Here is a 17,561-nt window from a genome sequence, read left to right as displayed (position 1 = left end):
TCTTTGCACACTGCAGCATAACATGCTGCTGATAACATAACTGCACTTGCTGTTGGCTTGGCGAACTTTTTCACTTTATTGGATATACGTATCAAATGGCAGCCTGGACTCTGTTTTCTGCAGCAAAATATTCACTAAATCTACTGCTATTTTATCTTCTATTTTAACCAGTCATGTTTACTCCTTTGAAAAGAAATTTTTTGTATGTCAGCTGGTTCATCCGTGATAATTGTCAACTGCAATTCAGTGCCAGACAATGAAATTTTTGGCTGAAAGTTTTTTGAAACTTTCTTTGAACTTTTATCTCCCTGGAGGAGAATGAGAGCTATAAGATTCACCTTCAAGATTTTGTAATCTATTTCATGATTTCTTTGTAATGTTATTCATTGAAACCTTCCTAAATTTAACTTTTAGTAACCTTTTTTGATTAACTTCAATATTTCTATATTTGTTAATGTTATTCAACTTTAATGTTTGGTCTGTTTTCAACCAGCCTTCAAAATTAGTATACGTAATTACTTCAGATATTCTGAATTTTTCTGTCATCATAAGACGATAGTCTTATTGTGTCTTATATTTATCGCGTATAGCTGGTGGTTATTTAGCTCAAGGTACAGCGCTTTATACACATATTCAATCAATTTTACTATTATTTATTTAACTTAACTCAATTTAATTACTTGTTGTTATATTTTTAATATTACTCTAATAAAATTTGTAACTGCTGTGTCCCATAACCTGCTTTCTTACCTCTTTCATCCCCGTAAAACTTCTGAATAACTATTCCTAAGTTTTCTCTACACAGTGTAGGGGTAGCAAGCCTGCCTCTTACATGGAGGCCCCAGGTTCAATTCCTGGCAAGGTAAGAGGGAATTTTAACTGGATCTGAGGGCTGGTTCGAGGTTTACTCAGCCTACGTGATTACAGTTGAGGAGCTATCTAATGGTGAGATAGTGGTCCCGGTTTAGAAAACCAAGAATAATGGCGAAGGGTACTCGTCGTGCTGACCACACAACACCTCATAATCTGTAGGCCTTCAGTCTGAGCAGCGGTCGCTTGGAAGGCCAAGGCCCTTCAGGGCTGTTGCGCCATGGGGTTTGGTTTGATATACAGTATATATTAGGTATTAATGAACGTAGGTTTCTGTGGTTCATTGTATTCAAATAAAGAAATAAATATGCTAACTGGATTAAAGCCATTTTAATATATTTAACAAAGCCGAGCTTTCCACCAAATCACATTAGCCTTCAACAGGGCATGTGAAGGTCTGCCTCCGATGGTGAGCAGAGAAATTCTTCGAAGGAATGTGGAAGTCACGACCGTACTATCCACGGCCTCCCCACTAACTGGACTCGGGGATTGTCGCGCTATACTGTGGGAGATGGGATAGAAGTTACTAATTCACTGCTCTCTGTTGACTGTTTCTTGAGTGCGTCGCGCTGTGCCATGTTGGTGTTATGCATGTCACTATTTCATCCTCCACAGAAAATGCTATAAGCCAGTCTGCTATAGCAGGACATTTCTACAGTACAGACCATGAAATCCTCTTTGACCAGTCGAAGGTAATCATGCTTGTAAAAGACTTCTATGCTCGACTTCTAAGGGAAGCCATAGAGCTGCACGCAAATAACATCAACAGGGAAGACGGCTTGAAGTTACCAAATACATGGAGTCCTGTACTCCAGAAATATCTTGTACCTTTTCTGAATTAATAATCTTGACCATAATAGCCAACTGTATTTCTGTGCATTGATTTTGACTACTCCAGTGTCAGTGCTAGTGCTGATCATTCATTGCACCACTGCAGGACAATGAAGACTCATGGACTTGTCTCTGCTGGTGATTGAGAAGACATTACTAAAATTGAAATCATCAGAGAATGAAGAATTCTACAGCCTAGTCATAGAAGAATTTGTCAAGAAGAAGAGATGGATGGAATTAGCTTTCTAACAGGACAAGACAATGTTAGTTATCATAATTATTGTATTTATTTTATATAAAATTCTTAGCTTATGATATATTCTTCCCTTACTGTTAAAGTCACGTGCCGCTGCTGGCTTAACTCAACCTGGACCAAATATGAATACCAGGTCCATTTCTGAGAGTAAAGGCAACCGGGCATATTTCACTTAGTGCCGAGGCTAAAGGAAGTGGAATCCTTTACCTCTCACTTGTCCTTGTGCCTTTATGGCCTATACAGAGATGGCTTTGCTTAGTTTTGCTTTTAGTTAAGGAATGTATATGAAATAACCCCTTTAGTGTGAACAAAATAGAGGAAAGGTATTAAAGAGATCCCAATAAGGAATAGAGAAAAGGTTCAGCTGCTCAAAATTAGGTGGTTTCATTTCCAGTCTAATGAAACAATTAATATTAAGTTCCAGTACAGCCTTCAAGAAAATGGAAGACTGAAAAAAAAAAAAAAAGAAAGTGATATTTTCAGCAAAACTAGACTCAATAATGTCATTTCCATGCTTTCATTCAAACCTGCAGTTAACCATATGTTTTATAAAGATCTATATATATATAAAAGGGTTAATGTGTACATTTCATAAAACTCAAGCTCTTAAACCAGAGGGAGTTAAAAGGTGCAGTTTGTAACAAAATCTTCCAAATTGTCTCAATAGTACAGAAAAAATCTTGCATTTCTTGAAAAGTCAAATATTTATTTTCAAGATTAAATCATTAAATGATCACACCAATAATTGCTCATAAACCAGAGGGAGTGAAAAGGTGCAGTTGTACCAAAATCTTCCAAATCATCTCAGTAATACAACCCGCAATACATTCTGTACTTAGCACTTGCTAAGCAACTAAAACTTTCATTAATGATTACTACCTGTCAAGCCAGAGAGTATACACTTCTGCTGATGATGGAAGAATGTTATTATCTGCTAGATACTCTTTGATTCTCAGACCTTTCCCAGCTTCTGAATATACACAACAGATGGCAGAACATTCCTAGTAATTTACATGCTGGTAAGAGAAAACAGTCTACGTACATACAGACGGGAAGATATCAAGTCAAGTAGCCTTCTGTATGACCATTAATAAAGTGCAGGAACAAACTATTGAAAAAGTGGTTAGTCTACTTACCCAAACCACTATTCAGCCATGGCCACTTGTTTGTTGCACTATCTCAGGCAAGATCGTTTTAAAATATTAAGAACCAGATAAGGCCAAATGGCCAAAGCACAGAGAATATTGTATGGAAAGAAGTGTTATAACCTAAATTATGAATGAATCAGTTGTTATGTATCAGTATTAAATATTCATAGAACTATTGAAGAGTGAAGGCAAAACAATATGATTGTGACAGGCATATCAGGACGAGTTATCTGACCTATTTATAAGGAATGATGCCGAGCAGCACGGGTCCACTAGTATGTAACTGCAGCACAACATCCAGCTCCTTGGCAGATTGGTCAGCATACCGCCCTTCGGTTCGGAGGGCCTTGGATTTGATTCCCTGCCAGGCTGACGAGTTTAACTGCATATGATTAATAATCTACCTCAGAGACAAGGTATGTGAGTGTGTGTTTGTCTTCCTCTGCATACTACACACCACACTACCAACCACCACAAAAACACGTAACAGGGAATACATCCCTCCATATAGTGTTGGCTTCAGAAAGGCATCCAGAACAAGAAGAAGGTGAGGCCAAATGAAGTACATCATGGTATCATGAGGAGTTGGTCTGCCAACAAGTTGTTAACACTTATACTATTCATTTAGAGACAGACTGGGCTAAGTCCAATGGCCAGAGAATAGTCGTAACCTACTAGGTGGCCCATCCCTCTGCTTCAGGGAGGGGAATGAACACTTGTAAGTAGTAGTAGTAGTAAGTCCACTGCAGTAGAAAATGATGGAATTTACCCCTTTTCAATTAGTGTCAATAAATCAGATACTGAGCAAGTGGCAGTGGGGTTAGGGTCGCGCAGCTGTGAGCTTGCATTCAGGAGATAGCGGGTTCGAACCCCACTGTCGGCAGCCCTGAAGGTGGTTTTCCGTGCTTTCCCATTTTCACACCAGGCAAATGCTGGGGCTGTACCTTAATGAAGGCCACGGCCGCTACCTTCCCAATCTTCCACCCTTCCGTTGCCAAAAACCTTCGATGTGTTAGTGGGACGTTAAACAAATAGCGAAAAGAAAAAAAAAGAAACCAGATAACCTTTGTATTTTGTTATGCAGTGAATAATGGATATATTGACTGCAATGTGCATATGTTGCTTTATCTGTAGTCTGTTTCTGTGGATTATGGGAGTTCCCAAACTTAAACCTTGATTTTCTCAATTTCTTTTTAAATAGCACTTGGCCCACTGTGGTTCTGAACTTTTCTAAGGGGGTTACAAAGGTTTCTACAGTAGGTAACTTAACATTCCATCTTGAGAAATCCTAAATTTTAATGCAGGATCTTCTTTATCTTCTTGGAAGATGGATTGAACTGCTGTGGACAAGCTGATCCATACTCAGTATGGCTGCGAAGAACTGTGTTATTTCAATAACAGAAGTGGAAAACCCACATGAGACATATGAGTGTTACCAATTCCAAACTAGCGCCATTTTCCTTCAGTTGGATGAAACTGTGTTCAGAAAGAGGGGAAGAGGAAGTCAGGGAGTATTTACAAGCAGTACATGGATACTTACGGAGAAACTGCAACGTAAGCAGCTGATTCCTGCCCACATTCGAGAATCAGCCACTGGCTTGAAACTTGTGATGCTCCAGCAAAGTGTTTGTATGTTGAGTTAAACACAGAGTATACCTCAGCGGGAAACCACCCTGTGTACTACACTGAATAACCTATTGTTGGAAATTGCATTCTAGTCCAAGACAGAAACAGGGATGGATCGCAGAGGAAATCATTATCATAATCCATACAGTTCCCACCCTCCCCACTAATGGAACTGAGAAGATTATTAATGATGCTTGTCTTTAATTTTGCTACAGATTGCCAGCAGGCGGGATTGGTGTTCTGACTCCTATCCTGTCGAATGGCGCTAAAAGGATTTTCAATAGAATCTTGGTTCAGATTCTGAATGCAAAGTTTTTGAGCAACACTATCCCGTGAAAGCTTCTTCCACAGCACTTGAATATCATGATATATCATTAATCCAACCTTCCTTTACTATGGTTTTAATCCTAAAATCCCATTTAGAAATTTTTATCCTCATTTTCCCCCAATATTTTGAATGAGCAGAATCTTTGGAAAGGCAACATTGCAACTTTTTGGCATCTTCGGAGAATTCTGTGTGACGATTAACACTATCCATTAACTGGTCCATCATATCACAGAATTCCCTGACATATTTGGCATCCAAGAATGAAGTGATGTTCACTCTCTGGCTTGGACATTTAGCAATGATTCAATACCACTGCTTGACTGAATTGCTGGGCTGCCAATTTCACTTCCATGGCCCTATAATGTTTAGGGTCAATGTGGTCTTTCGTGAGCATCTGACATAAGTAGAATCTCTTCTCTAAATCAATTCCAAATAATAGCACCAGATGTTTCCATTCTGCTTTCTTCCCAGGTCATAAAATTTATCATACTTACATACATACATACATACATACATACATACATACATACATACATACATACATACATACATACATACATTATCATTATCATTATAGACTGTTATGACTTTCAGCATTCAGTCTGCAAGCCTCTGTGAATTTACTAAATGTGCCACAATTCCCTATTTGCAACTAGTGCTGTGGCCTCATTTAGTTCTATAACTCTTTTTAAATGATCATAAACTGAGTCTAACCATCGTTGTCTTGGTCTCCCTCTACTTCTCTTACCCTCCATAACAGAGTCCATTATTCTCCTAGGTAATCTATCCTCCTCCATTCGCCTCACATGACCCCACCATCGAAGCTGGTTCATGCGTATGCCTTCATCCATTGAGTTCATTCCTAAATTAGCCTTTACCTCCTCATTCTGAGTACCCTCCTGCTATTGTTCCCATCTGTTTGTACCAGCAATCATTCTTGCTACTTTAATGTCTGTTACTTCTAACTTATGAATAAGATATCCTGTGTCCACCCACCTTTCACTCACATAAAGCAAAGTTGGTCTGAAAACAGACCGATGTAAAGAGAGTTTCACCTAGGCATGATCAGCAAATCTGTCGGTGTGACTTAAGTTAGGTGTCCATAATCTTCATACCCATCAGTTTGATCCAGGACCACATTGTAATTAAGTCCAGTGGACAAAGAAACTTCATCATTTTGTATATTAGGGAATGTATATTAGGGAACAAACTTTCTGAGTACTACTCATAGTTCTGACTTGGGATTTCAACTGTTTGAAGAAAAACTTACTGATGACTATAAATAAGGGAAAGGAATTCAGAATCTTGTTAAGGGTTCAACAGGAAGGCATATGGATCAATTTTGGCAAAACATGATAGCAACTAGGACTCGCTTAAATAAGCACAGAGCAATTACCTTTACCTTAAATCTCCAACATCCACCTCGGCATAACTTGGAAATATTTTTCACCAAGCCGGCAAGTAAAGCTGCAAAGTTACAATGCTTCTAGAAAATGTTATGCAGGGAAGTCACCTGATCCTTGCTATTTCTCTTCTTACTTTTTCTCAACATCTTGCACTTCATGCATAACTGTTGCAGCATTTTTTCTGATGATATTCTCTTGCACAGTGTATGCTTCTGAGGAGTTATCTCTCTGTAAATATGAGTTTTTATGAGAGATAGAGCTTCCCTCCATTTGAGAGGTGTGCTCCACTGTGCTAGAAGATGCCAAGTTACACTGAAAGTAGATGTCAGAGGTCCAGGTAAAGGCTCTGCTACTGAAGATATTTCCATCTGAAATCCAGAAATGTCACTTTACAAAAGAAAATATTTATAAAATCCTCCTATCAATACAATTCAAGTCATCTGTTAGATGAAGCAAAGTCTATACATGTTTCAGCCTAATCTCAAGGCCATCTTCAGTAGTAAAACAATTATTACATAATATACAAACAAATTAAAAAACGTAATGATGTGAAGTGACAGTGATCATGATAAGTGAGTTAAAAACACATTGAGGTGCAAAGTCCTCTCGTCTAATAGATCTTGCTGGCTGTTAAATAAAACATTATGCTGAGGAGTGTAGTGAGACCGTCAATACTATGAATAAAACGTGTAACATCTGTAATGAGAAAAAAGGAATATATGAGTGGATGAAGAACAAGTTAAAAATGATGTACGAAAAGAAAACTCATGACTTACTTGTAACTAAAAGTTGTCGTCTCGAATGGAGATGACCTTGTCGGTCTCAAGTCACATTGACAACTAAGCCTATGTGTGGCTTACTGTGTATCTGTGTCGATGTGGTTGGGAGGGGTAATGGAGGGGGAGGGGCAGGGAGGGAGGGACGTTGTGATTCGCGGAAGGAGGGTGTTGATGGAAGGGCGGGTCTTGTTCTAGAATGTCGGTAGTGAAACTCTTTTTTATTAATGAACTGTTCGCAGATGAGCGGGACAAAGGTTTCCAATAAAATATTTTTCTTTTCGTTGATTTCATTTAAGTTATAGACGGGATTGTTATATTGGTCGATATCTATATATATTCTCTAGTATATTAAGTAAGGGACCTTTCTGTTCGTAATGCAGGATCTTTAAATCTTGATCAATTGTTGTGTATTTATGATTTTTCTCTCTACAATGTTCGCTCATGGCTGAGTAGCGATTGTACTTTAGGGCATTAAGATGTTCGGAGTATCTTACATTGAAACTGCGGCCTGTTTGCCCAATATACGTTGAAAGACATGATTGGCATTTTAATTTGTATATTCCAGAGTTAGAAAATTTTTTGCTGTTGACAGTATGAGAATTAAAAAACATTTTTGTATTGGTGTGAACGGTCTTGAAAGCTACTTTTAACTTGTGCTTTTTAAAGATGTTTGAAATAGGATATATATTATTATTATTAAAGGTAAATGTGGTGAACTTCTCTTTATGGGAAGATTGTTTTTCTAAGGTGGTCTTGGGTCTATTTCTAAATTTATTGAGAATTTTATTCACGAAAGCTTTACTGAAACCATTACCTTCGGCTATTGCATAAATGGTGTTGATTTCCTTTCTAAAATTCTTACGGGATAAAGGAACATTAAGAGCTCTGAAAATCATACTATTGTAAGCTGTCTTCTTCTGTGTCCCTGGGTGTAGAGAAGTTTGATGGATTGTGTTTACTGTGTGAGTGGGCTTCCTGTAAATATTAAAAGAAATGGTTTTATTCTGATTGCGAGTAATAGTTAAATCGAGATAATCGAGAAATGTCAACTGCCTGTAACAAGAGGACAAGTGACAAATGGGTATTATTTTCAAATGAGCTGAGCTCGAGAGTCCATTATAGCATACGATTCTTTCAGTGAACCATGGCTCGCTGTATGTCTCGCTGCAGCGGAAGCTCGGCTCTCCGCGTATCCAGTGAGTCGATAAGGAGCCGTGTGTATCTTGTGTCTCACTGAGCCGTGCTCGTTCACGATTCTTTCGGTGTGCTATGGCTCACTGTATATCTCGCTGCAGCGGAAGCTCGGCTCTCCGCGTGTCCAGTGAGCCGAAGGGGAGCCGTGTGTATCTTGTGTCTCACTGAGCCGCGCTCGTTCACGATTCTTTCGATGTGCCATGATGTAATGATTCACTGTCTCGCTACAGCGGAAGCTCGGCTCCCCGTCAACGTCCAGTGAGTGCGCCACTCAGCACTGTCCGCTGGGAGTAAGCTGAATCGTGTGCCGTGAGCTCGCCGTTTCTGTGAATCGATTCACTCGGACACTTGAATGAATCGATACACTGCTTCGAATCATGCATTCAGTAGCCAACACTACTGAGCACAAGGAGGACCATGGCTCAGAATATGTCCGAGATGTCCACTCCCATTCCGTAGCAACTGATATCCCGGTTCTCAGGACAACTTACTAGGCCACTCAGCCATTGCCCGTGGTTCACGAACTAGGACGTAACTACAGTAACCCACACCATGAGATATAAGAATTTAAAAAGTATTCAACTTGAAAATTATAATCCTAAAACAAACCATGGGATATCTCAAATGTTGTATGTTAAGGTATTCAGCATCGTACAGAAGAAGATATGTCTACCTTCCTACACAGCAATAAGCATTTAAAGGGAATTCTTAATGATATAAGCACATTATTTGCCGGATGTTAACATGTTAAGAAACAAAAAACAACTATGTCTTAGTTATCCAAAAACGTACTGTCACTCTACTGAAAAAGCTGTATTATATGAAATGTAATTATGTACCGTAATTATTGTGTCCCTATCGTGAGCCAGAGGCTCATGGGACCTTTTTTCAAGTAAATAAATAAATAAATAAATAAATAAATAAATAAATAAATAAATAAATAAATAAATAAATAAGCATTGTCATTTGGACCCAAATACCTAACTATGCGAACAAATGCGTTAACTGATTCTAAGTTCCTGGTTATAAACACTATCGAAAAGAAGGACCACATCATCATAGAGATTTATTGGCTATTTAGAGCACGGGGATTTATGTACGCTTTACTAATAGAAGAATGCACTTCTGTGCTTTTAGAACGAGTTGAAATGATACCATTCGCTATAAATTACCCTAAACGCTCCTTATCACTTTCCGGACATTCAATAATTACTCAAGTTTACTATATATGTATGCCTTTGCTGGCAGGATGTAGTGTTTACAGTGCACTATGTCTTCTGGTATGAGCTAGAATAAATTTGTTCCTTTCATTGACCTGTCTCAGTCTCTTCCTTGACTTTGACAATATGAAAGTGACTGAGGTATGAGCGATTCTAGTAATACCGTTTCTTATGCAGCCAGTCCCTGTTATGAATGGTGTGAAAATATCACTCATAAGGTCGGCTGTTGCATCCATTTCAGTGGGATTGACAGACTGATATGTAATAGCAACTTCTGGCTCAGTGAGGAAAGCAACGGGACACTACCTCACTCCTCATTTCGCTAGTATGCCTCTGCAGTGACACCTAGGGTATCTATGACAGCTGTTGGTGGAGTTGTAGACGATCAAACCAGCCTTTGGGTGAATACCCAACAAAAAAACTATATATGTACAGTACCGTATATTAAAGAGCAAGACAGAAATATTTTGTTGAAAAAGACCATAGCACGGGTTGAAGTTAACAAAGCTTGACGCTGATTCATCCGTATAAGATTCTAAGATTTGCCTATGTGCATAGCCATTGTAAGCACAATGCCCATTGTAACTAAATATTACGTAGCCTATCCGGGAGAAGAACGGGTATTATAGCCATCTTGTATATAAATACATTCAGAGTTCTTTGTTTATATTATCTTTCTATCTCATACTGTAACACAGGGTATGATATTCACTATGAATAGTAGGCCTATAACCGTAGAAGAGCAACCTAATGTTCACAAATAAATATGCTCTTTCTGGATCTCCTCTTTGAATCAGCTGGTGGTATCCGCTGTATTTTTTAGGCCTTATCAGATGTTCCAGACACTTGAAACAGCGCTCACTATCCTGAAAGGCTACTTTTCGGATCGGTGACATACCAGAATTGTGGGATACTATTACATGTGATAGGAACATTAAATTGTGTGCGGGCACGTGATGTATCCTAAGTTCAATTGCCGCTAAAAATGACTAAATTAACGTTTAGCCATTTTTGAACATAACGAAGCATGGGTTAACTACTGATACTATTTTATACATTCTGGCGTTATCAACTATACAAAAAACGAACTGGAACTGAAGCTGTAGTCCATGCCGCACGTACGGTATCTATTATTCGTCTCCTCGTCAGTGCCCGAAAGCTTTCGTTATTGTCGTAATGCTTTCAACGAGTTACATCTTGATGCTACTGTATGTTGTTATATATATTATGCAGTTTGTTTTACGTCGCACCGACACGTCTTATGGCGACGACAGGATAGGAAAGGCCTAGGAGTGGGAACGAAGTGACCGTGACCTTAACTATGGCTATGTTGTTGGCTGTGAAGAATGAGGTTCCTTCCATCTATCCGTATGCCTGTCAGTGCTATTCCCAGCCCCATAACCTTGTTCTGGGTGAGGAAACTTTCTCAATGTGCATTTCAACAAGGTGAACCACTCAGAACTGCTCTTTTTTGCACTTTCCCTTCAGTCTATTGTTAACTCTATTAATACCGAGTTAAACATTTGGTATTTGGATGACGGTATCATTGCTGATGAACCTGACTTCATCCTTTCATCTCTGGATAACATTCGCACACAAGCTTCAAGCATTGGACTTCATCTTAATTTTTCTAAGTGCGAAGTGGGTTTTCTTGGCGTCCGTCGAGAACAAGCTGAGATACTATACGAGAATTTTAACGCTTCTGCCCCTGGAATTCGTCCGTTAACAGCATCCACTACTTAGTGCAGCACTATCCCCTAAAGCTCTGTGCGGGATATTGACTAAGGGACGTCAAAGTGAAGTTTTTTATTTGACGCTTTTTCATGGTTCGGCACAATCTTGCTCCATGCTTCGTTTTCAATCCCACGACTGTTACTTCCTGCCTTGTTATTCGTCTTGGCGTGAGATCCCACTATTGGAGGAATTCGCTCGTGTTTCAAGAACTTGCTTTTAAAAAGTGGCCTCGAGACCATCCTCACTTGCTCCCTGAGTGAGCCTGTCTGGTTACAGGTTTCTCGTCCTGTTGATTCTGGTGGCCTCGTTATTCGCCGTACTGTGGATTTGACGATTCTGTAATTTTTAACAACTTTTCACGGTTCTGTTCGTCTCGTCGAGGCTCTCCTCCCACTTGGTAGATGCTTGGACCCTGATGCTGCCATACAAGAGAGAATATCTCGGTGGTCAAGCTTAGTCAACGAAGTTTCCCCTGATATTGGTAAAAGATGTCTTCAAACTGCTTGGGATGCTTCTTTTATTAATAATCTCCAATCGCTTCTACAGCAGTCGGATAATAGTCTTCAAGAAAAAGCCCGGCTCCTGGCTGCTTCTTCCGCGGAATCGGATGCATGGCTCCAAGCATTACCTTCTCTTGGTCTCCATCTTTCCCATGAGTGTTTCCGTATCGCTGTGGCTGTACGTTGGGAAGGAGCTGTCTGCGAGCCTCACCGATGCTCAGCTTGTGGTGCCTACGTTGATTGACGTGGCCTTCATGGTATTTCCTGTGTAAGAAATAAAGGCAGAGACTCCGCTCTTCAATGGTCATCTTGCGGGCCCTCGTTTCAGCATAATTCAGTTGAAGTTCCTTCTATTCGAGAGTCAACTCACTGCTGCCGTTCAAACGGTAAGAGACCAGACGGACTGATCCTTGTGCCATGAAAAAGGGGTAGATCTTTCCTCCGGAATTTTACGTGTGCCAACACTTCCGCCCAGTCCAATCTTTTTCTCTCATCAACGAGTGCTAGAGGTGTAGCCGCGAGCAGGGAAAATGTTAAAAGAGGAAAATACAGTGATTTGTTGGACAAAGTCGTATTCGTACCAGCAGCCATTGAATCCAGTGATACCTGGGGTAGGGATGGCCTCAGTTTTATCAAAGAGGTTAGCCAATGAATCGCTCGTATATCCGGCGACACCCGATCAACAATGTTCCTTATTCAGCGCAACAGTTTAGCTTTACAGCATGGGAACTCCACATCGATTCTCGAGACACTGCCACGTAGCAAAAATTTGGATGAAGTTTTCCTTGCCGGGCTGAGTGGCTCAGACGGTTGAGGCGCTGGCCTTCTGAATCCAATATGGCAGCTTCGAACCTGGCTCAGTCCGGTGGTATTTGAAGGTGCTCAAATACGTCAGCCTCGTGTCGTTATATTTACTAGCACATGAAAGAACTCCTGCGAGATTAAATTCTGGCACCTCGGCGTCTCCAAAACTCGTAAAAGTAGTTAGTGAGACGTTAAGCCAAAAATGTTCTTCTTCTTCTTCTTCTTCTTCTTCTTCTTCTTCTTCTTATTATTATTATTATACCGGAGGTACACCTTCTCTGTACATTTAAACTGAGCACCTTTCAGAAGGCAATCTGTGATGTGAACCTTGAACTGTGTATTGGAAGAAATTTTAAACTTTAATCTTCAGATATATCTACTATCGATTTATGCACCCCCTCTCGTGGGAAGACAGACAATTAATTTTAAAAATAATTTTGGTATTTCTAAGTTTTCTAAACTGAAGTGTTTGTAGATTGTTTTTTGTGTTCTAAGGTTACTAGCACTTCCATCTCTTCCTTCTTCATGAAATTATTAGCCAATACAAAATTGATACTCATTTGGTTAGCCAATCAAAACTGAGGGTGTGTACAGACCATTGGCCTAGAGAGTTCTGGAACCTTCACCTCCGCTATAAAAGCTGGTAGCTTTTGGGCCACGTTGTCTTCATTACTCCGGTCTAGAGTATATAAGTAGTAGAGGCGGGGTAAAACCTTGCCCGCCGCGGAAGATCCACTAACTCATGGTAATTGCAGATATCTTCTAAATTTGTGATAGCTCCAGATAGCTGACTTGAGGGAAAGGTTTTAAAATTCATTCTTAATGTAAATTTCTAAAGTTTAATATCATCTTTTAAATGTAAATTTTCAAGCAAGTCTAAGGGCTTTATTCAAATCCCTGCTGGGAAAAATGTAAATTATGGAATAGAGAGTGTCCACCCTCTTTTAATTTCAATTCAACTTGATATTGGGGTGACTACGATTTTGTAAAACTTAAAATTTATCTTTGGAACTTAATATTATTCTTCATCTAATCACTCTCGGTAGTATAGGCTAAGCCTCTGTAACAAAGGGTCATAAGCCCTGATAGCATTTTAAGCGTTTCAAAGTGTATTTCCAAAACGAATGCAAGTGTTCGCCCCCTAGCATTTTGTTTACGGCCGATATCTTAAACCTTTTCTTTTGACCACTAAGGCCATTTAGTATCGGCACTCATTGCCCCTGTTTAATTTCTAAATATTCATAATCAAGTGTGTATCAGACTGTCGAGCGGGTAAGAGAGTAAAGACTGTTTTCGTAATGATCTAATGTAAAATTTGGATTGGAAACTTATGTTTTTGAGAGGCTGGAATATTGTAAGTTTTGGAGCTCAGTCTCCTAGAGTGGTAATTGAATGGAGCAACGGTGCTCTTTTGAATAGTGTAACCTTAATTAAGGCCACGGCTGATTCATTCCCACTCCTAGGCCTGCCCCATCGTCGCCATAAGACCTGCAACTGCAACCTGCTCATTCTGCAACTTATTGTGTACCTGAATTTTGAACATTCCTATTATTCGAGCCGACGAGCTCCTGAATTGTTGTTGATGTTTATCAAAGTCTAAAGTCCAGAGAAAAAAAGGAAAGAAATAAAATTTAAAATTTTAGTGTTTTAAATTATGCTTCGATATTTTCTCTGTCCACCCATTCACACCAGCACCTTCTTACACCTCTGCGTTCTACAGAATCCCCGGATCTATTATTATTATTATTATTATTATTACTATTACTATTATTATTATTATTATAGAAGTTTTACTTCTTTAACACATGCCTTTATATTTTATAGGCATTGTATTTTTGTCATAACCTGTATTTATCAATTAAATAAATGATTCATTGTTTTAAAAATCTAATGTTCCTTCACTTGACCATTTAGGACCTGTCAGCCGATGACTGACTTGGTAAATTACAAACTTTTACACAAAGTTATTAACTTGTTTATTAGGCCTGTATGTCTATTAATTAGTTAAAAGTTGTTTAAAACAAAACTTAAATACACATTAAGTGATAAGTCACATTTATTTTCGTAGCAATTTGTCGTAATTAGTAATTTTCATCGTAATCTTCTTTCTGGCCCTTTCCCAATCACTTTAGGCCGACACTGCATGTGGATTAAACCAAAACCTATTTGGAGGGATGTATTCAGTAAAACGTACTTCTGTGGTGATCGGTAGCGTGATGTGCTGTATAAATAAGGATCTGTATTAAGACGAATACAAACACCTAGTCCTAGAGCCAGGGGACCGAACCCCGGGCCCATTGAACAGAAGGGCACTGCGCTGACCATAACTTCCATCGTTACGACGTACGAGAATTATATACAGTAGTAATGTTAACCCATCTCGCACCTGCAAAATCTACTGTATATGATCCTCATTACAAAGGTGAGTTGAGGATTGCATAACTTCTATAGACACGAAAAGAACTCGGCATTACAGCCGAGTATACTTTTTGTTTCAGATGTCGGATATCTTGATAAATTAACTTGAAACAAATTCCGGTATAACCTTAAGGACACTGGGTACTCCTGAGTATGCAAATTATATACATTACCAGGCATCAACATTACGTTCTTCTTTTATGTTAGCAAGTAAACTCTTGTTCTCACTCCGGGGTAGCGCAGCTCTTTTCAGGAACACCTCCAATGGAGGTGAGTTGCATGTACAATTTTAACCACATACCAGCCCTCCTGCCATTCTTAAATTTCACCGGGCAAGTTGGCCATGCGGTTAGGGGCGCGCAGGTGTGAGCTTGCATCCGGGAGATAGTGGGTTCGAACCCCACTGTTGGCAGCACTGTAGATGGTTTTCCGTGGTTTCCCATTTTCACAACAGGAAAATGCTGGGGCTGTACCTTAATTAAGGCCACGGCTGATTCATTCCCACTCCTAGGCCTGCCCCATCGTCGCCATAAGACCTGTCTGCGTCGGTGCGACGTAAAGCAAATCGTAAAATAAAAAAACCCTGACATGTCTGGCAGTACCGGATATCGAAACCCGGCAGCTAATAGTGCTAACCGTTACGCTGTGGAGGCGGACTTCTTTTATGTTAAAGCACTGGTTGAAAATCTTATGTCAAAATAATGCATATTTTGGGTGGTTTTTGTACGCATAATTTCTGGAAGAAACCACAAATTAACTCGAATTCTTTCTATAAAAACAAGTTACGTTGGTTGATTCAAGTACATTTTTCTAAATTACTTTAGTCCAAATACTATCCAGTTTTCTACACACACATACATACACTAAAATGGATAATGTAAGACTGCATACCTGTTTTTTTTTCAAGTGAAGTTTGATTAGAATGTACGGGGAAAATATCCTCAAAAATTAATCTTCAGCAAATTTTGAAATGATTTCTGATTTTTTCTGAGCCTTATACTACCGTTTTAGAAATTATTATAGGACCATACCCAAGACCCCATCATTATCAATTAGTATAGAAAATATTAGTATAGAAAATATTAGTCCTTTAGCTTTGGTGGTTTTTTAGTTATTGATACTTAAGCTTTCAAAATACTTGCGGGAAACAGCTTCTAAAGATAACAGTATCCTCTTCAAGTAGATACTACAATTTTATACCTTCTCAGCAGCATAATCCGTATCCATTTTATTCTTCCTCTCACGTTTTCCTCCTAAGATTTCTCCTATTCCTTCAGGGAACTTGTCTGCTTCTCTTGCATGAATCTTATCCATTACGAAGAGAACAAGAAAAATCAAACAAGGGATTCAAAAGGGAAGGGCTATGAATGGCAGAAGATGAGACAATTCCTAAGCCTCGTAAACCCATTCTAAGGGGTTGAAAAGTGAAGTATTATGTTTTATAGAAAGAAGTTACGTTGGTTGATTCTAGTATATTTTTCTAAATCGTTTCTTAATCCAAATGTTAGACAATTTTGTACACACACTAGAAATGGGTAATGTCAGATTGCATATCTATGTTTTCAAGTGAAGTTTGATTAGAATGTGGGGACAAATGAGGTGTTATATAGTACGAGAAGCAGCAAGCTGTTCTCAAAAGACAAGCAATATGGCTGAGACACTCCGCCGCAGGTTCCAGCAGTCAATACCTAAAGAGGAAATAAGGGCCCCTTGGCTGGGAAGCAGTAGTTTGGCAGGTCTAAGATCTTTCGGGATCTAGCGAAGCGTGAGGAAGAGTTGAAGCAATTCTCATTACAATTTAGTCAGCAAACTGCTTATTAACAGTTTAATCTGCGTCCCAATTGCTATTTTATGGCTCTTCGTAAATGATTAATATATGTAAACTTCGAACGTCAAGGTCAAAAGGTAATAATTAGAGAATTCATTTTTATGTAATAAAACACTACAAAATATTTATTTTGTTATGCATTAGAAAGTAGACAAATATGTAAAAAATAGATATTTTGTTTCAATGTTACAAAATTTTAAGTACCGGTATGTATTTTTAATGTTGAGACAGTGGTGTTGCAGTGAACACCGAGTTTTCAATCACGAACTGATGTCGGTTGTCTCGGAACAATGTAGAATATCAGGAAAAGGGCCGTTCAACGTCATAAATTTCATCTAACGGTATGCCACTGACACACAAATTCTCAGTTTCGCCAACGTCTTCTTGTCCTTCCGAAATATTGGCAACTTTACACACAGCATAAAATCCATTATTTACCGAAACACACTTTTAAATTTCTGTTTGACAGCTCTGCTCTGAAGCTTTTGAGTGAATGAATTCTTTTTCTGAGCACCATGCACCTCATCAACTGTCTCAGTAAACAAGTTCGTTGATGATTTTAGTTCCTTCACAGAGTGATACACAAAACTCAAGTATGCAGTTATATGAGATAATGTAC

The sequence above is a fragment of the Anabrus simplex genome, chromosome 5 (genome assembly GCF_040414725.1).
Source record: "Anabrus simplex isolate iqAnaSimp1 chromosome 5, ASM4041472v1, whole genome shotgun sequence".
NCBI classification, from domain to species: Eukaryota; Metazoa; Arthropoda; class Insecta; order Orthoptera; family Tettigoniidae; genus Anabrus; species Anabrus simplex.
The sequence above is the reverse complement of the archived record's forward strand: the minus strand, read 5'-3'. Positions refer to the sequence as shown.